At 46.4% G+C, this 19,025-nt stretch overlaps 1 protein-coding gene across 3 annotated transcripts in view; it reads left to right on the forward strand.

Annotated features, from left to right (window-relative positions):
* GPR160 (G protein-coupled receptor 160) overlaps positions 1-19,025 on the forward strand; it is a 54,268-nt gene that overhangs the window by 19,540 nt on the left and 15,703 nt on the right. The window contains exons 1-2 of one of the 3 annotated variants that reach the window (XM_036243588.1): positions 4,950-4,998; positions 5,645-5,845. The exons of the other annotated variants lie outside the window; for them this stretch is intronic. The gene's annotated coding sequence lies outside the window, so the exon portion shown is untranslated. Of the gene's footprint in view, positions 1-4,949; positions 4,999-5,644; positions 5,846-19,025 lie in introns of those variants that run through there. 3 annotated transcript variants of the gene reach the window in all.

A 19,025-nucleotide genomic window follows, 5' to 3' on the forward strand; every position in this document is an offset into this window, starting at 1 on the left:
TGACCAAGAGGAAAAGTATTCTATTTTAAAAGGGAGAAATGGTTAGGGTAAATTGTATGAGTGGACCTTGAACTATGAAAACAAATTTTGTATTAATTATACTATCTGGGGATTTGTTTTTAAATTTGCTGTTGTTGTTACTCCTCTGCCGAGGACATTTTTCCATTGATTTTTAGATAGAGTGGAATGGAGGGAGGGAGAGAGAGGAAAACAAACAAAATATCACCGTGAGAGAGACACATCGATTGACTGCCTCCCACATGACCCCAACTGGGGTCGGGATCAAACCTGTCACCCAGGTATGATGTGCCCTTGAATGGAATAGAACCCACAACCCTTTGGTCTGCAGGCTGAGGCTCTAACCACTGAGCCAAACCAGCCAGGGCTAAATTTTTATTAAGGAAAATTTCAATCATATACAAAAGTTGACTGAATAGTATAATAACCCTCCCAATACCCATCACCGTTTCAACAATCATCAACTCACAGCCAATCTATGTCATGAATATTGCCTTCGCCTTCTCCTCCTCCTCTTGTTTTATTTTGAAGGACATATGATTGGGATTGTTTAGAATGCCATGTTCTGTTGGTAAACTGTAGAATATACTGAATCAATAGAATGAATAAACATGACTTGGTCAGCAAGATATCTGGGAAAACAGGAACAAGAAAGAGGAATAGGTTTTGACCATAGAAAAGGCAGCATTTGTACGGGCAGATGACAACACACCATGAGTGGAAAGTTTTTACTGTAGACAAAGGAATGTGGTGGGTCTACCTGTCAAGTGTCTTGAGCATACCATCTTTGCCTTTTATTCTCCAATCACTGTCCCTCCCCACCACCACATATTCACCACCAATGTATTTAAATCACTTGTTTGAGGATCCATATTGTCCCCCACAATGGCGCCCCCACCCTGACTTACCTAAGTCATTGCTGCATGGGAAAAAACCCTAGAGGAACTCTGTGCAGTTAAAATATAATGTGTAATTTTACATTTTTAGTAGACAGATTGTAAAAAGTAAGAAGAAGAAACAAGTGAAATTAATGTTAATATTATATTTTATTTAACCTATATCCAAAATATTATCATTCCAATATGTTATCAATATAAACATTATTATCGAGATATTTTACATTCTTTCTTTTGTAACTAAGTCTTTTAAATGCAGTGTGTATTTTACAGTTACCGCATATCTCAATTTGGACTAGCAAATATTTCAAGGGCGTAATAGCCATATATGACTAATGACTACTGTACTGGACAGAGAGCATCTCTACACACCCCAGGTGGGAAGTCAACAGCTATATTGCAATTTACTTGAAAATAATGCTATTAAAGATTTTTGGTAAAAGGTGAAGTATAATCTGTATATTCTGAGATTCTCCAGGAAATCTACTGAAATGAACAAGAGAAACAACAACAATAAAAAGATTAGACAAGTCAGTCTACAAACAAGGAAATAACTATAAACTCCAAAACCCAGGCAATAACCCAGGCTCTTTGGATCTTGAGCAAGGTTGTAGCAAGTAGAAAGCATATTAGCTGTTCCTGAGAGTTTCTTTACTTACCGTAGCTCAGTGGCTCTGGGGATTCAAATCCTGGTTCTGTTCTTCCCAAACTGTGTAGCTTGGGCCAGTGATTTCATCTCTCTTTGCCTCTAGCTCCTCATATTTAAAATGAGGGTCACAGAATCTGAGCTGGTTGGAAGGATGAAATGAAGTAAAACATATCAAATGCTTAGAACGCATGTTAGTATGGCCCATATTAACCTCTCCATGAATGTTAACCATTAAAAACAAAAATATGACAAATCCAACACAATGGCATTGTGGGCATCAAGAGGAATGTAGAATCTGAGGAAAGAGGGGCTGATGATGAAAGTGAATTCACAAGACAGTTTTATTTCTCTGGGGTCTGGGTTCTATCTTAATAAAGTTGCTTGGAAGTGGAGGGAGAAGAGAAGAAACCAAAGCTGGCTTCGCAGATGTTGACCAGAGTCCATTAAGCACAGTTAAACACAAAGTCAGTAGACAGAACACCTGTTATCTGTGAATCATTGCAGTTGCCCACAACAATATCCTACTTGGGCAACTTGCTCACCTGGAAGGAAATTAACCCACTGAGAAAAAGAACAACATAGGTCATTGGAAAAGGCATGCTGAAGCAGCATTTTCATTTAGAAGTTGTAAACTATGCCAGCTCACTCCGCCGACCCTCTTCCAATTATTCTTTAACTAAAGGTAGACCCAGAAACACATTACTGTTCACAGATAGAGATCAAATACAAAAAACAATGCAACTGGTCATGGGCATTTAGCACAACTAAAACAAAAAAGAGAGAGAGACAAGTATAGAAGAATATTTAAGAAAAACAATTCACTCTCAAAGAATTTAACAAGAACCTGTGATTCATTGCAAAAGAGCTTCAGGAGGCGATATGAGAAATCAGAGAGGAAGATAATGTAAAATAGCATCAACCAGGAAAAAGTATAGCTGTGTCTGCAAAAACAATCAATGACTTGGAAGATGGACTTGAGAAAAAAACAGAAGGCAGAGGTAAAGAAAAGACAGGACAATGATCAGAGATGATAGATATGAGAAGCAATGACTCAGAAAATATGATACCCATCAAACCTTGGAAAAGTTGCTTGCAAAATCTAGATAATCAAAAGACAGTTTGGGATAAAGAATTCAAGAATGGGAAAGACAATGGCCTTAATTGATTGTTGGTGAACAGTGAGTCCATTTAAATATGACACTAAGGTAAACAATGGCAAGAATTATCATTACAGAGCAGAATGAATTGCTGGGTTGACTCAATGTAAACAACCGATCAGGTGGTTTAAGAGGGCTACTGAGGCTGCAGTAAGCCTTGTCTGTCCCATGAGAAATATCTGACAGATGGAGGATGTGGGGAAGGAGCAGCTGTCTCAGAAGTGCTTCTGGATTAAGTGGTTTCTAGGGACGCTGGGCACCACTGTTGATTAATTTTGCTGCAAGAGAGTGAAGGAAATGTAGTCTTTGTTCTAAGCAGCCCTGGGCTCTGCTTCATTTCTATTGTTATGGAAGGAGAGAATGATATTGGGAACAACCAGGGGCTTGGTCACAATTCCTCCACTAGCCCCTGAGACAGTTCCCCTTGGGAAGGAGTCTGGTGTGTACAGCCATATACTTTTCTGGACAGGAGGGGTATGAGGGCAGTTGGTGACACAGGCTTGGGGAATGGAGCAAGAGAAGTAGGCATTTGGGGATACTTGAGTATGATGGGTGCATCTGAAGACAAATTCTGCCTCCTGGACTGACCTAGAAAGGGGCCTTAAGAATGCAGGCTGGCTCTTCAGAGACACCTCCTCCCAGCCCTGGCATCTTAACTTTCTAGTCCTTGTTTTCGTCTTCTGTAAGGGGAGTAATAACCCTACCTTCAGGGTTGATGTGAGCCTAGGTTGAAGTGATACATGTCCAGCTCCTGTCTTATACTATACAGTTCATGGATGGCAGCTGGTATTTTTGATAGGAGCATGATGGGCTCCTGCACCCCCTGCTTTAACCCAGCTCACATCCTCTCCTCAGCTATACTCACTTGTCATTCTGCTGTCAGAATATGTATTCTCTGCCCAGCTTTCTGCTTCCGGTTTTGTCCACAGTGGACTCCTGGCGGAAACACCTCGCATCCTGGTGAAGCCTGCAGTCCTTCACCTCTTCACCTCGCCTCAGCTCACCTCTCCCCTTCTCCCGGAATTCCTCTCTGACCTCTCCAGTTTGAGTCAAGCCCTTCCTCAGTTCCCCTAGCAACCCCCCTTCTATCACAGTTCCTACTGCACCCTGGCAGCCCTTCACTAAGGTCCTTACAAGCCAGTTCAGGCTTTCTGGGCGGTTAAGGAAGGCCCTGGCCACTCCCCCTGTTCATAGGTCTATAGGGAAAAAAGGAAGAAACTGTGCCCTATTTTAAATGTTTAGATGGTGCCCTGGTCAGTTTTGCTCAGTGGTTAGAGCATCAACCCACGGATCAGAGAGTCCCACTGGGCATGTGCCTCGGTTGCAGTTTGTCCCCAGCCGGGCTGATGTCTGAGAGGGACAACTAGTCGATGTGTCTCTCTCAAGTCAATGTTTCTCTCTCTCTCTTCCTCCCGCTCAATCTGAAGATAAATGCAAAAATGTCCTCAGGTGAGGATATAAATAAATAAATAAATAAATAAATAAATAAATAAATAAATAAATAAATGTTTAGGTGGCATGTCCGAGGTGCTCAACAAACATTTGTTAAATATCATATTAGCACTGTTGGGGCAAAAAAGACAACACAGTGTAAGTGTGTTATCTGTCAAAGTGCTACTTGCAGATTTTTACTTAAAAATCAGAATTCATCGAGCACCACAGGTGGTTGCCTAGGGGCATACACGGTTGAAGTTCTGTCGCCCTGAGCATACATACCCCATCCTGAGGTCATTGCCAATGACCACCCTGCCCACCCGGCTGGGAAACGGGGAGCTCCCTGGGCTCGGGCTGGGGGCCTCAAGGACTGGCACAAGGAAGGGGTCTCCCTGAGTGCCAGGGGGGTCCCACTCCCGCCACCCTCCACCCCGCACCGTGGGGATGTCCCTTCTGCCAGCCTCAACCCCAGTTCCTCTCCTGCAGGTCCGCAGGGGCGGCTTCCGTGGGTTCTCGCCGCCCCGCCGGCAGGCGGCGCCCTCCGGCCGATCTCCGGCCGGGGTCTTGCCGGGACGTGCGTGCTCCAAGGCCCCGGGCGCGGGCGCCGGAGCCCGCACTTCCTGGTCGGAGCGGCCGAGCGGCGCACGGGTTGCTTCGGGGCCCGGGCGCGCCCGCCACCGCCCCCTCCTCCCGGAGCGCGGGGACCGGGCTGCCCGGCTCCCGCCCGCCCTCGGCGGTCGCCTGGGACGGGTCGCTGCAGGTGCCGGGACGGCGGTCTCGTCGCGCGCTGGTCAGGCGCCCGGCGCGGGGACGCGGAGCGCGAGTCGGAGCCGCGGCGCCTCGGGTGAGTGCGGGGCCGGCGCCCTCTGCGTCCCCTTCGGGGTCCCCGCGGTCAGCGGCGGGCGCCGCCTCCGAGACGGGCGCTCCGCGCGCCCGGGGCAGGGACGACCTTCCCGGACTCCGCGGCTGCGGCTTCTCACCAGTGGAACCTGGTGCGCGGCCGGGCCCGCGGCCAGAGGCACCGACGCCGCTCGGGCGGCTTCTGCTCGCGCTGTTCGCGTCGCCTCGGCGCCTGGCGCGGTCGCGCGTGTGGGGGCCGGGGAGCCGCGGGTGAGCTGGTGGCCCGGGCTGGGCGTTTGCTCGCACCCAGACACTCGCCCCTGTTTCCAGGGAGGTCGGTTTGAACAGTACAGAAACAAAGAAGTGGGTGCACGCAGTTATCACGGACCTTGCTGGCACCTTGAGGGTGGTGTGCACCGCGACGGACCCGCACGCGTGTGCTGGGGGCGGACTTCGCGCCCTTCCCCTGGCCGGGCGTGGGCACTGAGCCCCGCGCACCGGCCTTTCCAGGCCGTTTGTCGTGGGCGAGGCCGTGGCGCCCTGCTTGGTTCCTCAGTGGCCAGCCTGGACTGGTCCGAAATTCTCTCCAGATAACCTGGGACCTCCCTCCGGACGGTGTTGGCTGACATTCATTTTTCTCACCTGGGCAGGTGCCTTGGCAGGTGGAGGCGACCCCGAGGAGCCGGCCGCCCGGGGGAGTCCGTTGGGTGGGACACGCGCCCGCTTCGCCTCCCCTGTGCAGGTAGGTGAGGGCCGAGTCGCCGCCGAAATCCCCGAGGTAAACCCCCACAGACCAGAATCGGCCAGGACACGTGAAGGAATGTTCGACCCAGGATTGCTGGTAGCTTCAGGTCAGACCGCTTCGCTTCTTTCAGATGAAAACAAACAGAAACAACTCATCTAATTATAAAAACGGCTGGTGTACAGTTATTGAGAATTGCCAGTGGGGATCGGCCTGGCTGCTGTGAAAATCACAGGGATGAAGAACCTGTTGGTTTAAAAACTAAGAGACGTAACACGGCAATGCAATACAAAATAGGAGCCTTGGATCCTGATTTGATTTTTAAAAATCAAATGTTTTGTGTGTGTGTTTTTTAATTGAGCCAATAGAGAAAATGTGTACTGGTTATATGATAGCATTAAGGATATTAATTATATTCAGTTACGTAAGGCAATAGTATCATAATTACATTTTTTAATTTGATCCTTATTTTTTAGAAATAGATATTGAAATTTAAATATAGGTTGAGGATTTGCTTCAAAATAATCCAGTTTTGAGGAGCACTGCTAGTGGAGAAGTGAGGTGGGGAACGGAGCTGAAAGGCTGGATGAGGGTATGGGGTATGGGATTTCTTACAGTTTGTCTCTACTTTTGTATGTTTGTTATTTTCCCTTAAAAGTACTACCACCACCACTACCTGTGAAGCTTTTTTATTTTTCCTGGAAAGGTTTGGAAGTTAAGCGCTAGTTATTCTAGATTCAAGGCCTTCCACAGGCCCTTACTCTTTGTAAATTGGGTGTAAAGGCTGCCTGTCTAGATTAATAAAAAGTCTTCGCTTTCTCTCTCCTGGGGTGCTGCTTTATTTTGCTCAGAAGGCACTGGGTGTTTGCTGAGTGTGACAGAGCTGAGCGGATCAAGTTGATGCAGGTGGATGCTGGGTCAGCTTTTTTTACACAAAGGGTATTAGCAAGCCTGGGGCTTGACTTGTCTGCAGGGGGACAGGTTGTGTACAGTGTGTTAGCAATTTTTCCGAACTGCCCAAATCCTTTCCAAGTTATGCTCATCAAAAAACAGCTCATGCCCGGCCGGTGTGGCTCAGTGTTTGGGCATCCACCCATGCACCAAGAGGTCACCGCCAGTGCAATTCTTGTTCAGGGCACATGCCCAGGTTGTGGGCCAAATCCCCAGTGGGGGGCATGCGGGAGGTGGCCAGTCGATGTTCTCTCATTGATGTTTTCATCTCACTCTCCCTCTCCCTTTCTCTTTATAAAATCAGTAAAAAAATAAAATAAAAACAGCCCTGGCTGGTTTGGCTCGGTGGTCAGAGCATCGGCCTGCGGTCCAGAGAGATTCGGGTTCAGTTCCCGCTAAGGGCACGTACCTCAGTTGCAGTTTGTCCCCAGCCCTGGTTGGGTCATGCAGGAGGCAGCCAGTCGATGTGACCCTTTCACATTGATGTTTCTCTCTCTCTCTCTCTCTCTCTCTCTCACCCTCCCTCCCTCCCCCTCTTCCTCCCTCCCACTCTGTCTGAACAAAAAATGGAAAAATGTCCTCAGGTGAGGATAAAAAAAAAAACAACAGAGCTCAGAGTAGTGAACACACCCATATACACTTAGAATTTGTGCACACTTCTGGAAGGATTGCATACGTCAATTAAAATAGTACATTATGTCCTGGCCAGTGTTCCTCAGTGGTTAGAGCATTGACCTGTGCACCGAAGGGTCTCAGTTTTGATTCCTGGTCAAGGGACCATACCTAGGTTGCAGGTTTGATCCCCAGCCCTGGTTTGGGGGAGGGAAGGTAGGAGGCAACCAATTGATGTGTCTCTTTCACATCACATTTCTCTCTTTCTCTCCCTCTCCCCCTCTTCCTTCTACCCTCTCTAAAAATCAATGGAAAAAATATCCTCAGGTAAGGATTAACAACAACAACAACAACAAAGTGTACATTATAAAACAAATCGCACGGTGTGTCGATCTTATTACTTGAAAGAGATCTTATGTGTGTGTGTTGTCTTTATAATGTCCTTACCTTGTTCGCTTCAGGCACTATGATGTGTAAATACTTAGCAGAGATCCGATTCCTAAAATATTCTGTGATTCTTTTCCTTTCCAAGAACACTGCTTTGAAGGGGCTTGGGGAGAAGTATCTGTACTGTATCCGTACAACTTTCATGTTTTCTCCCACTCTTGATTACCATGTAATTTCTCCTCATTCTGTCATCCTTCATTAGTAATTTGGATGATTGTTCAAGGGAGCTAGTCAAGTTCAGTAGAGGGAGGAAGAGGTGACATACTCCTCAGAGATAAACCCACATTTCTTAGTAGTTTGAGTGGAAAGGATTTTAATGCCTCTCTGCTTTTAACAAGCCAAGTAAATGCTATCTGTGATATTTGAAAGTTGAAGTCAGAGGAATCCCCTCAGCCTAGACCTTGCCTAGTAGATTCACTAGAGTAAAAGAAGTTGTAAAGATGCTTCAAGAATTCAGTTGAGGAAATGCCAAAGCACTTCCCAATTTCCTCGCAGTGTATGGGGAAATGAGAGAACCCACAATAGTCTCCTTACAGTTGGAAAATATAGTGAATTCATGATGGTATGTAAGTGAAATTGGCTTGTGGTTTAGTTTTCTTTGTGTGACTAAAAGATGCAACTGTTACGTGACTTTCCTTTCTGCTTCCACTCTCTAAAACAAGAGCTTGGAGACAGAAAAGAAACTTTCCTGGCCCTTAAGTGACCAGGCAGTGACCTGAGCATGTTTACCATCCTCTGTGTGAGGGTGGTGGAATGGGACTCCGGAGAGTAGCTTGCTAGTAACCATTTTAAGGAATCACCAAAACATGACATCATTTTCTCCCTCCATCATGTTGTTTAAGGGTATAAACACCTTAGAAGAGCAAATGACTACTTTGTGGGTTTGGAAGTGAGAGGGAGGGGTGTTGGCAGACAAGTCAGTAACTCTTCCACCAGATGGACACTGCTGGCGCGGTGTCACTTCGTCCCATCCCGTGAGGTTTTAGTGTTTAACAGATGAGAACATTGAACTTCGCAGATGCTAAGTAAGACTTGCCAAGTCACTTTTTTAGAGAGATGGGGGAAGAAAATGTATCATAGTCGTCTTCACACATACATGTTTTTAATTCTCACAAGTGCCTTGAAGTTGGATGTTATCAGCCCGTTTTGCAGATGGAATTATAGCTAGTCGAGGCTGATTTCACTTGCAGCTACTGAAAGTAGAGCCGGGATTTCATTTCAAATCTGTGGGATCTCAGAGTTCCTAGCCCCACTACCTTTAGCAGACCATGGAGCTGCACACCCGAGAGTTGGTTAGTCTCTCGGCAAGCTGTCTTTTTACCACCTTCGCCTACCCTGGCTACTGACTGGGGACATGGGCCACACCCACCCCACAGAGATGTCTTATCAGGCCAGCACCAAGTTAAAAAGAAAACTGAACCAGTGTTGAAAACTAGGAGGTTTCAAATATTCTGCCCTCAAGAATTCCTGAAGGCAGGTCCCCAGTCTCCACCACTCCCTAAGGTTCCCCGCCCCAGAGGCGGAAGCAATCACACTCAAACTGTTGTTTCTCTTACAGTAGGAGGTCTTTCTACATGTGTGTCTATCCAAACTGGGCTGACAGGTGATAGGCTGAGAGGCTCTTGTCCCAAGAAAAATGGGAAAGAACATTTTCCTTTGAGGGCATGAGGACTCCTGTATTTAGTCTGCATAGCTTCCCTGTGAGAAAAATACAAGGGATGTCATCATTTTTTTCTCAGCCATTATTTCATTTACTCATTACTTCATTTACTCTAGACTTGAAAGTTCACTACCCCGTAACAGCAGATGGAGTGCAGGTGTGGGCATGGGCACGCGGCAGTTGAGAAAGGATGCCCCCAGAATCCCAAACCCGAGCTCTGTGTGAGTGGGAAGATGGGCCTTGTGCTTGTTGTGGGTTCCCTGGGGTGTCCTGGGGGAATGGGCACCAAGAAACCCTTTTTCTTTCTTTTTTAAAAAATTCTCACCCAAGGATATTTTTCTGTTTATTTTCAAATAGGAGTGGGAAGGAGGGAGAGGGAGAAACATCTACGTGAGAGGGACACATCCACAGGTTGCCTCCCACATGACCCCCCCCCCCCAACCAGGGCTGGGAACGAACCACAACCGAGGTACATGCCCTTGGCTGCTGGAATCGAACCCAAGACTCATTGGTCTGAGGGCCAGTGCTCTACCGCTGAGCCAGACTGGCCAGGGCCAGAAGCCTTTTTTCTTTAAGCAGCCTGATACTGGGATCCAAGTGGCTCCTGAGCTTGTACGTTGGCTCTCTGTGGTTGCTCTGAGGGGTCCCAGGACTTGAAGGTCCTCCTCACTGCCTCTCTGTCCACTGCTCTCCAGCTAATGACAGTTTGCTCCTGAACACTGCTGAGGCATAGCCCTGTCTGAACACTTCAGGGATGAGGGATTGGGGCACCCATAGTCCAGCCTATGAGAGATTTCTGTGATGCAAATTCAAGGGTGGCCTAATATCCTCATCTTGAAACTTGTGGTTAAGAATCATGGGACAGCCCTGGCCAGTTTGGCTCAGCAGTAGAACGTCGGCCTGCGGTCCAGAGAGACCCGGGTTTGGTTCCTGCAAAGGGCATGTACCTCGGTTGCAGTTTTTCCCCGGCCCTGGTTGGGTCATGTGGGTGGCAGCCACTCGATGTGTCCCTTTCACGTCGATGTTTTTCTCTCTCTCTCTCTCCCTCCCCACTCTATCTGAACAAAAAATGGAAAAAATGTCCTTTGGTGAGGATAAAAAAAAAAAAAGTCATGGGACAGATATTGTCACATCGATCAGTATTTGGAATTTCATTAGAGTTGAAGCTTCCGTTTATATCTTTGCTTCCTTTTCCTGAATCTGAGTGCTCACACCTGGGGTGGGGGGTGGGCGCAGAGAAAGAGAAGAGGAAACAGCAATTGGAACATTGTGGAGGGGGTTTGAGGAAATGTCACAGGCTGTTTGAGGAACTGGTCACTGGAACTGTCAGGCTAGGTATGTACCTTGAGACCAAGGAAGAAACTTTCCTCAGGGTTCTTTCAGCTGGTCTAATAATGAACTCTACATGAGACAGATCATCAAGAGAAAAATAGCCAAATTTAATTACATACATACACATACCCCACATACATGAGCCGTTCATACAGAAAGGGAAAATGAGGTAATATGGCTCCCTTTCCAAGAATGAGGTAAGGCCCCTGCCTTGAGGGGGGAGGAAGATCATTTGCAGGGTGGTAAGAGCAGACGTTCAGTACAGTGAAGCCTCGATATGACAGACCGAATCCGGCGAGGGGGTGTCCCTTAAAGCTGAAAGTCTGTCATCTAATAAAGTAGGTTTTCCGAATGCGTATGTTAAAAAATTGACAAATTAGTTAGTTTGCCTGTTTTTACTCATGTAGACACATTTGTGTAATTAAGTATGTACGAAAGTTCAATTTCACAGAAAGGTTTTCTATATGCATTACTGTAATTTTAAATTATGTTCGAGAACCGAGGTATCACTGTATACTGAATAGGCCTAGTAAATGCGTACATTCACCAGTTACCATGAGTAAACTAATGCACAGGGTGGGGAGTAGCTCAGCACGTGTGGGAACATGGGTTGTCCACACAGAACTGCTGCAGAAGTCAGCCCCTCGACAGCAGAACCGATCACCATGTGCAGTTTGGTGTGATCGTCTGCTAATCATTTGTCAAATGTTGAGTATGAGCAGGGACTCTTGGATATAAATATGTACACTCTAGTTGTAGATATGTAATATTTATTTATGTCATTAAATTACTAGTTTTTTTCCAATATATGGCCTGTTTGCTAAAATTTGCTAAAAATAACTGGATTAATAATAAAAAAAATAACCTGTTAATTTAGCTATAAATAAATCTTGGTTAAAAGCATTTTAAAATTAACAGGGTGTTAATTTTCACATGTGACATATGGACTGGAAATTTTGTCCATTAAATCAATGTCTGCAAAGTCAAGGGTTTACTGTAATTAGAAGTTTGCCCTGCCCTATAGATAGCTCATAAAATGTTATTTCTGCTGATAACTCTTGTGGGCAGGGTCTCCAGTTTAAAATCTTGAAGGGAGAGGTAAAAGGATCTCAGTTGCCTTAGCTCAAAATAATTCACATGGCGACGTGGCTCACCTGGGGCGGCGGTGCCCCAGTGTGACGAAGGACAGAGGAGGCTGCAGGAGCAGTGCCTCGTTTGATTGAAAGAGGGAAGTTCAGAGACGGGGTGCTTGTAAGTGCCTGGCTGTTGGTTGCTTGGACCCTTTGGAGGAGGACTCTGGATTCAGATGTGTGGGTGTGTGCTCCCTCAGGTAGGCAATCACTAACTCCCTGGTCAAACAGGCAGGTGGTGAGGAAAAGTGGGCTGATAGATTACAGACCAGAGCAAACAAAGGTGAGGGAACAAGTCCTGAGTGTGGACTGCAGCCAGATCACTGGATTTATTTCTGGTTCTCCCACCACCTACCTGTGTAACCTTGAGTTTCTCTTGTGTGAAATGGAAGAACCAATAAATGATACCTGCCGCACAGGGCTGTGAGGATTACATGGCACATCAGGACCTGGCATGGAGTAAGGATTCGCTGTGGGTCAGCTGTTGTTGGAGCCCTGCCTCCTTTACTTTTGCCTTTATTTGGGGGATCCCCCCATAATTTTAGAAGGAAAGCTGCAGGGCATGGGCAGTGTTCTCTGTGACAAGTGCTCAGGAGTTGGGAGCAGCAAGCAGCTTTGGTTGATGAAGAGGACTGGGCTGAAGCCCTTGGCTTTGAACCCCGGGCTTTGGCTCTGTTGTTTGGGGATTAAAGTCTGCACTGACTGTGGAAAAGAGATGGAATCCCCTGGCATTCTGTGTGGGTGCAGACTCCACCCTACTGTGGAAGAGCAGACTGGTGTCAGCGTGGAATTGGGGCAGACAAGGAGTCCTAGCCCCATGGCTGTCGCCCCTTGGTGGGCCCTGGGCCTTTTCTGTCGGCCAGACATGAGCACACTTCGTAGCAACTGGTGAAAAACTGATACAATTTTTTTTTTTTTTAATCCTCATTCGAGGACATTTTTCCATTTTTTGTACAGACAGAGTGGGAGGGAGAGAGAGGAAGAGAGAGAGAGAGAGGGAAACATCGATGTGAAAGGGACACATCGAGTGGCTGCCACCCCCACGACCAACCAGGGCCGGGGACAAACTGCAACCGAGGTACATGCCCTTAGCGGGAACCGAACCCAGGTCTCTCCGGACCGCAGGCGGACGCTCTAACCGCTGAGCCAAACCGGCCAGGGCAAGACTGATACAGTTTAATGACATCCAGACACAGGCACAGGGAAGTGCTGTGTTCGACTTGCCCCTTACTGGTGAAACCATCCAGCAGGTACACCGGCAGGTTAAGGATGCTGATATGTTGGCATGGGTAAGTCACTGAAACATGCAAATTACAAAGACAGTGAGGCAAAATGAGGTATTATGTCATTCAGAACTTAGGTGAGAGGAGTAAGAGAATTCACAGGGAGGTGAAGACTTATTGTCTAGTAAACTCATGTAGATTGAGTCATCCTGAGAAGGTGGCACACAGAGAGGCCTTTGCTCAAATGGGCCTTGCTCGGTTCCTCCCTGTCCATCACACCTAGTTCATGTTAGAGTCATTTTTCCTGGCCTGTGGGGGTCAGTGGGGCTCAGTGGATTGAGCGACGTCTCATGAAATGAGAGAACCTGGTTCGATTCCTGATCAGGGCACATGCTCAAGTTGCAGGCTCAGTCCCCAGTAGGGGGCATGCTGGAGGCAGCTGATTGATGTTTGTCTCTCATGTTGATGTTTCTATCTCTCCCTTCCTATCTCTCTAAAAAAATCAATGAAAACATATTTTTAAAAAATATAGTCATTTTATGATGGTAGCCTCAAGTCCTTTGTCTAAATTTTTTTAGGCAGTAAAGGATAAGGTCAAAGTTTCTTCCTGAGCCTTCTGGACCTCAGTTGTTTTCAGGTCCAGGGTAATAATCTGTGCCCAGGGAGGCACATTTGGAGCAGCGTGTTCTGAACCACTGGCGTTCAGCTTCCCGTCTCCCATTGGGCCAGACCCTCTGAGGCTGAGCACATTCCCCCAGTAACACTGATTCAGGCATCAGCACAATGTCTAGGAGACGGGAGAATTCCATTACAGTCGCCCATAAGAAGCCCTGATATAGATACAGCTTTTATGCTGCTTCTGTCATTTAACATTATATGTCAGCATTTTCCAGGTCTTTAGTTTTTCTGAGAAGCTTGTTTTTCATGGCTGCAGACCTGTAATCCATATCATAACCATCATAATTCATTGGACTACTTCCCTATTGTTATATGCTTAAGTTGTTTTGATTCTTTTGGGGCAAGAGAGTGTTCTGTAGGCCATGATAAGTATGCTGAAGTGAGCTGCTCATGCACTAATCATTTCTTTAACTCTGATTGTTTCCTTACGATAAATTTCTGGAGTCAAAAGGCGTGAACATTTTAAACAGTCTTTAAAATGCACCAGGAGTTTAGGAAGTGCCCTGACACTATACTTTCCTGGGCAGTGGATAGCGTAGTCTGTAGATGGTCCCTGGGGAGCAGTGGTTATGTCTCTTAGTCATCACACCTCCAAACCTGGTTTAGAGCAGACCATAAGGTGTGTGGCCCTCAGGAAGACTGGGGGAGTGGGAAGGAAGTTACCAGAAGGGTGGATGGCTGCCTCTGGTGGAGGGGTTTCCTTCCTCCTGGTCCTGAGTTGTAATAGATGCACTGACCAGGCAGCAGCTTCCTTGAGGGTGTGTTCACACAAGTGCTTCCCAGTAGCTGCCTGGGTCAGGAGTGGAGCAAATGGACCTGCATTTAGTTAGTGGAGGCCTGACATGAATCTGCTGGATCTGGTGGGCACCAAACTTGTTTTTGTATCATAAGTCTGAGTCTGCTTGGTTATTGAACACTTTTGCTTTCACGAGCAGACCAGGAAAAAGTAAACTTGATTCTGTAAGGTACCCTCAGATTCTGACAGAGAGAAATATCAGCATTGTATTTGTGACTGAGTCACAGTTTGAACTTGAATGGCTTCCATAACTGTTTTTGGAGTAAATGAGTGAATGAATATTCAAAGAATAAATGAATTTGATTATGTCTTATAATATACATATGTTAAATATATGTATCACATGACATAATTAAAATATTTAAAAATGAGAAATCAGCCCTGGCTGGTTTGGCTCAGCAGTTAGAGCATCGGCCCGCCAACCAGAGAGCCCCCGGTTCAGTTCCCACTAAGGGCACATATATCAGTTGTAGTTTGTCCCTGGCCCCGATTGGGATTGTGTGGGTGGCAACTACTTGATGTGTCTCTCTCACATCGATGTTTCTCTCTCTCTCTCCCTTCCTTTCTCCCTCCTGCTCTGTCTGAAGATAAATGCAAAAAAAAAAAAAAAAAAAAAAAAAGTTCTTGGGTGAGGATAAAAAATAAATATAAAAAAAATGAGAAATCATTACCTACTTATTTACATTAACTATTTGACATGTTATGATTTCCAAAAGACACACACACATACACACACACTATACCTTCTGGAAAGAAATATGATTAATTGATTCATAGTTTGGCTAGTAGTAAGTTTGAGGGGGGCATTTTTAATCACTTAAAGATGTATTGAGGTACATATAGTAAAATGCACAGATCTTAATTGTTGCGTTTTGATAAATGTATGCACGCATGACGCATGTAAACAATATTCCTGTCAAGATATAGAACGTTTTCATGCTCCAGAAAACCCTCCTGTGCCCCTTTGCAATCAGTCTCCCTACCACAGAGGCAGTTGCTCTTCTGATTTCTAGCACCACAAGTGAGCTTTGCCTGTACTTAACTTCCTGTAAATGGAATACAACATGATAATACAAAAAAGAGTAGACTTTTATCAGTGGACACAGTATACAATAGAACCTAAGTGGCTTCTTTTGTCCACAGTTTTTGAAATTCATGCATGTTGTCTGTTTCCAGAACTTTATTAATAGCTAATATTCCATTCTTTGTTTATACCACAATTTATTCATCTCTCCTTGTGTTGGAGTTTCTCAAAAGAAGGGCCATAGGAGCTTAGGAGAAAGAAAGGCAGAGAAAGTGTGCTTGGGGGAAGGAGAGGGGAGAGGGGGGAGATGGGAAGAGAGGGAGAGGGAGGGACACCCACACTGTCTTTAGCTTTCCAGGTGTGTCCCTTCAGGGTCCTGTCTGCACTGATCCGTTGGTGCCAGGGCAGGGGATCATTAGTCATTGCAGCTGGTCCTGATGTCAACCCCGGTGTTGCCCCACCCCTGGCCTTCTGTTTTCTGGGCCTGGAACTGAAGCACAACTGAGGCCTAGATGTCATCTCTAGTTTGATCAAAACTCTGTCTCTGTGGTCAGCAGACTCGAGGCTTCGTTCCTAAGATTATTTGATTCAGGTCAGAACCTCATTGTCCTGAGAGTTTAATACTTAAGTGGGGGGTCATGGAGGGCTTGTACAGGAGGCCTATGAGGCTCTTCTGTGGCTCCCCTGTTCCTCCTCTAAGGGACTCTACCACACGACTAGCCACATGCCAGGGAAGGAAAGGTCAGGGGAGGGTCTAAACCACCTGACCAGCAATATGAAGGGTCAGGGGTCTAAACCACATGCCCAGAGATATGCCAGGGGAGGAAAGGTGACCCTGGGGTGAGGTCTCACCCTACAGCACTCGCCCTCCCCGTTGTACCTGTTGCTGGGTGCCCGGAGCTTTCTGCTCTGGTGATCTTCGTTCCTGGCCTGTCCTTCCTGCTCTGCTCATGTCTGACTGGCTGCTGCATCACTTGGAAGACCATATGGATTGTTTCTAGTTTGGGGCTATTATGAATATAGCTTCTATGAATATTCTTGTACAAGTCGTTTAAAAGGTTTTATTACAGTAATTTACATGCCATAAAACCCTTTCATTATAAGTGTACAATTCTGTGATTTTTTTATAGACTTGTACAACCATCACCACAACCTGATTGTAGACCATTTCTGTCACCCACAGTTTCCTTATGACCATTTACAGTCAGTCCCCACCCCTAAGCCCAGGCTTTTTGCTGTCTCCTGCCCTTTTTGTTGTTTCCTGTTACTGGAGTCCTAAACTCTGTGTGTTTTGTGTCTGGCTGCTTTCATTTACCATGATATTGTTGAGGTTCATCCGTGTTGCAGCACGTATCAGCAACTTGTTCCTTCAGACTGTCGACTGGTGTTCAGCTTTACCGTGATGCCACATTGTGTTTATCCATTCACCAGTTGATGGGCGTTTGAATTGGTTCTGGTCTCTGGCTATTATAAATAATGTTTCCATAACAAGTCATGTACAGGTGTTTGTGTAAACCTTTTTTTTATTTCTCTTGGGTGGCATCTTAGGAGTGTAATTACTGGATCATATACAACCTTTGCTATCAGTGCAAGTGGGGTACCCACCAGTGGGAGTGGGGGAGCCCTATCCCCACTGAGTACTGGGGGTCAGGTTCTTAACAATATCTTGAGGAAAAGAATTTCCTAAAACTCGCATGGGAAAATAGTGATTTTTATTTGAGTGTATAGTGGCGTGAGAGAACGGAGAGACCACCAGAGCCAAATTAAAGCCAAATAGAGAGCAAGCCGGCTGGTGACTGATCCCGAGTCCTCGGAGACCAGCCCTGGGGCCTCCAAATGTTGTGGCGCGACAGAGTCAACGAAAGGCCACTAGAGAATTGAAGTCCAGATAAGAGCCGTTTATTAGCCGGCCGGCGTCTGATTCCGAACACCCCTGTGACAGAGTCTTCGGAATCAGCCCGAAATGCTTCATTACGTGCCTTTTAGACCTTACAGAAAATAGGATCTTCTTGATGTAATGCCAGGGCCACAGCAATGCTGTCTAGAATTAATTTGCCTTACAGATAACAGGAACACCCAGGTACACCCAGAAACACCCAGGTATTGAAGGTATTTCAAGGTACACTGGGTCACACTTAGCCCCGAGCTGCACAAACACAATGCAAGCCTAATTCCTCGAGATTGTGGGGAGGTCGAGTCTCTGACTCAAGACCTCCAGGCTCTGTCTCTGTGGACTCTGTTAGACACGTAGCCGGCTCCCAACAATTTCGTGGTTCAGGGAGTATTCCAATTGACTGAGGTTATTTTGACTAAACAGGTTCAGCGAGAGAGCACACAGCGACTTTCCCAATCATCAGTTATGGAGCTATAAACATGCCAGCACAAGTGGAGTTATATCCCTCAGTTTGCAAAGTCTCGTTTCCCTTAAACCAGTCCTGGAAGAGGTGCAGCTGTGGATTCAACTGAGCTAAAAGCAAAGCCAATGTCCAAAGTTACCATTCTATGTTGGAGTTGGGTCTGGTGAGCATCAGGCATCAGGCTAGTCACAGTCCCTCAGTCCGTTGTGTGGAGTCCACATGGCTGTTGGCCACGTGGGTGACTGCAGGGGCTTGAGAGCCCCACAAGCCAGGAGTCAGGTGAGCAGCCAAAGAGCCAAGAGAGAGAACTCCCTCAGTTTAGGAGTTTTAATATCAAATCTTCCCATGCTTGTAGTGGCCACGCTATTCTAGCCAATTACCTCTTCCTGGGTGTAACTGACAGGTCAGCATCTTCCCACATCACCCAGACCTTAGTGGGCATGTGTCTATTGTCTGGTCCCTTCCCCCAGCAATTTGCTGGGAACAGAACTGGAGAGTGTTAAACTGCAGCCTCCTGGCACAAATGGCCTGTGTTATCTGGCCATTTACTCCTTTCCTGTTAACTAATAACCAGGTTATTGCAATAGTACCACCTTTATGTTTAACTTTTTAATTTTCTGATTCTTAAGGGAATGGAAACAAACAGGCAAGTGTATGTGGTAGCAGACTAAGTTGGCATAGGTCTGGGATGCTGTTGTCAAAGACTCATGGGAGAACTAGGTCCAGGTAGATTGGGTAGGCTATTCTAGATTGCATGATGGCGAGAAAAGGGTCTCTCTCAGGTGACTGGCCTGGTTCACCTTCTCAGAAATGACAAACAGAGCCGTGGCTTTGGAAACCACAAACGACTGAACTGGAGCAGTGTTGTCATCCCTGGTTGTTGCATCATTCCAGGAGCCCTGTGCAGTAGCCCTGCAAGTGAGGTCTCAGGATCTATTGAGCAGATTTCTGATCGGCACTTTCTAGGTCACTGTGTGCTTAAACTAACCCTCCCTCTGCTTAAGTACAAGACTGAAGTTGATGATAATCATTGAGATCTAGGAAGCAATCTCTAGTTCGAATGTCCTTTGAAGATTAAA

The sequence above is a fragment of the Molossus molossus genome, unplaced genomic scaffold (genome assembly GCF_014108415.1).
Source record: "Molossus molossus isolate mMolMol1 unplaced genomic scaffold, mMolMol1.p scaffold_m16_p_5, whole genome shotgun sequence".
NCBI classification, from domain to species: Eukaryota; Metazoa; Chordata; class Mammalia; order Chiroptera; family Molossidae; genus Molossus; species Molossus molossus.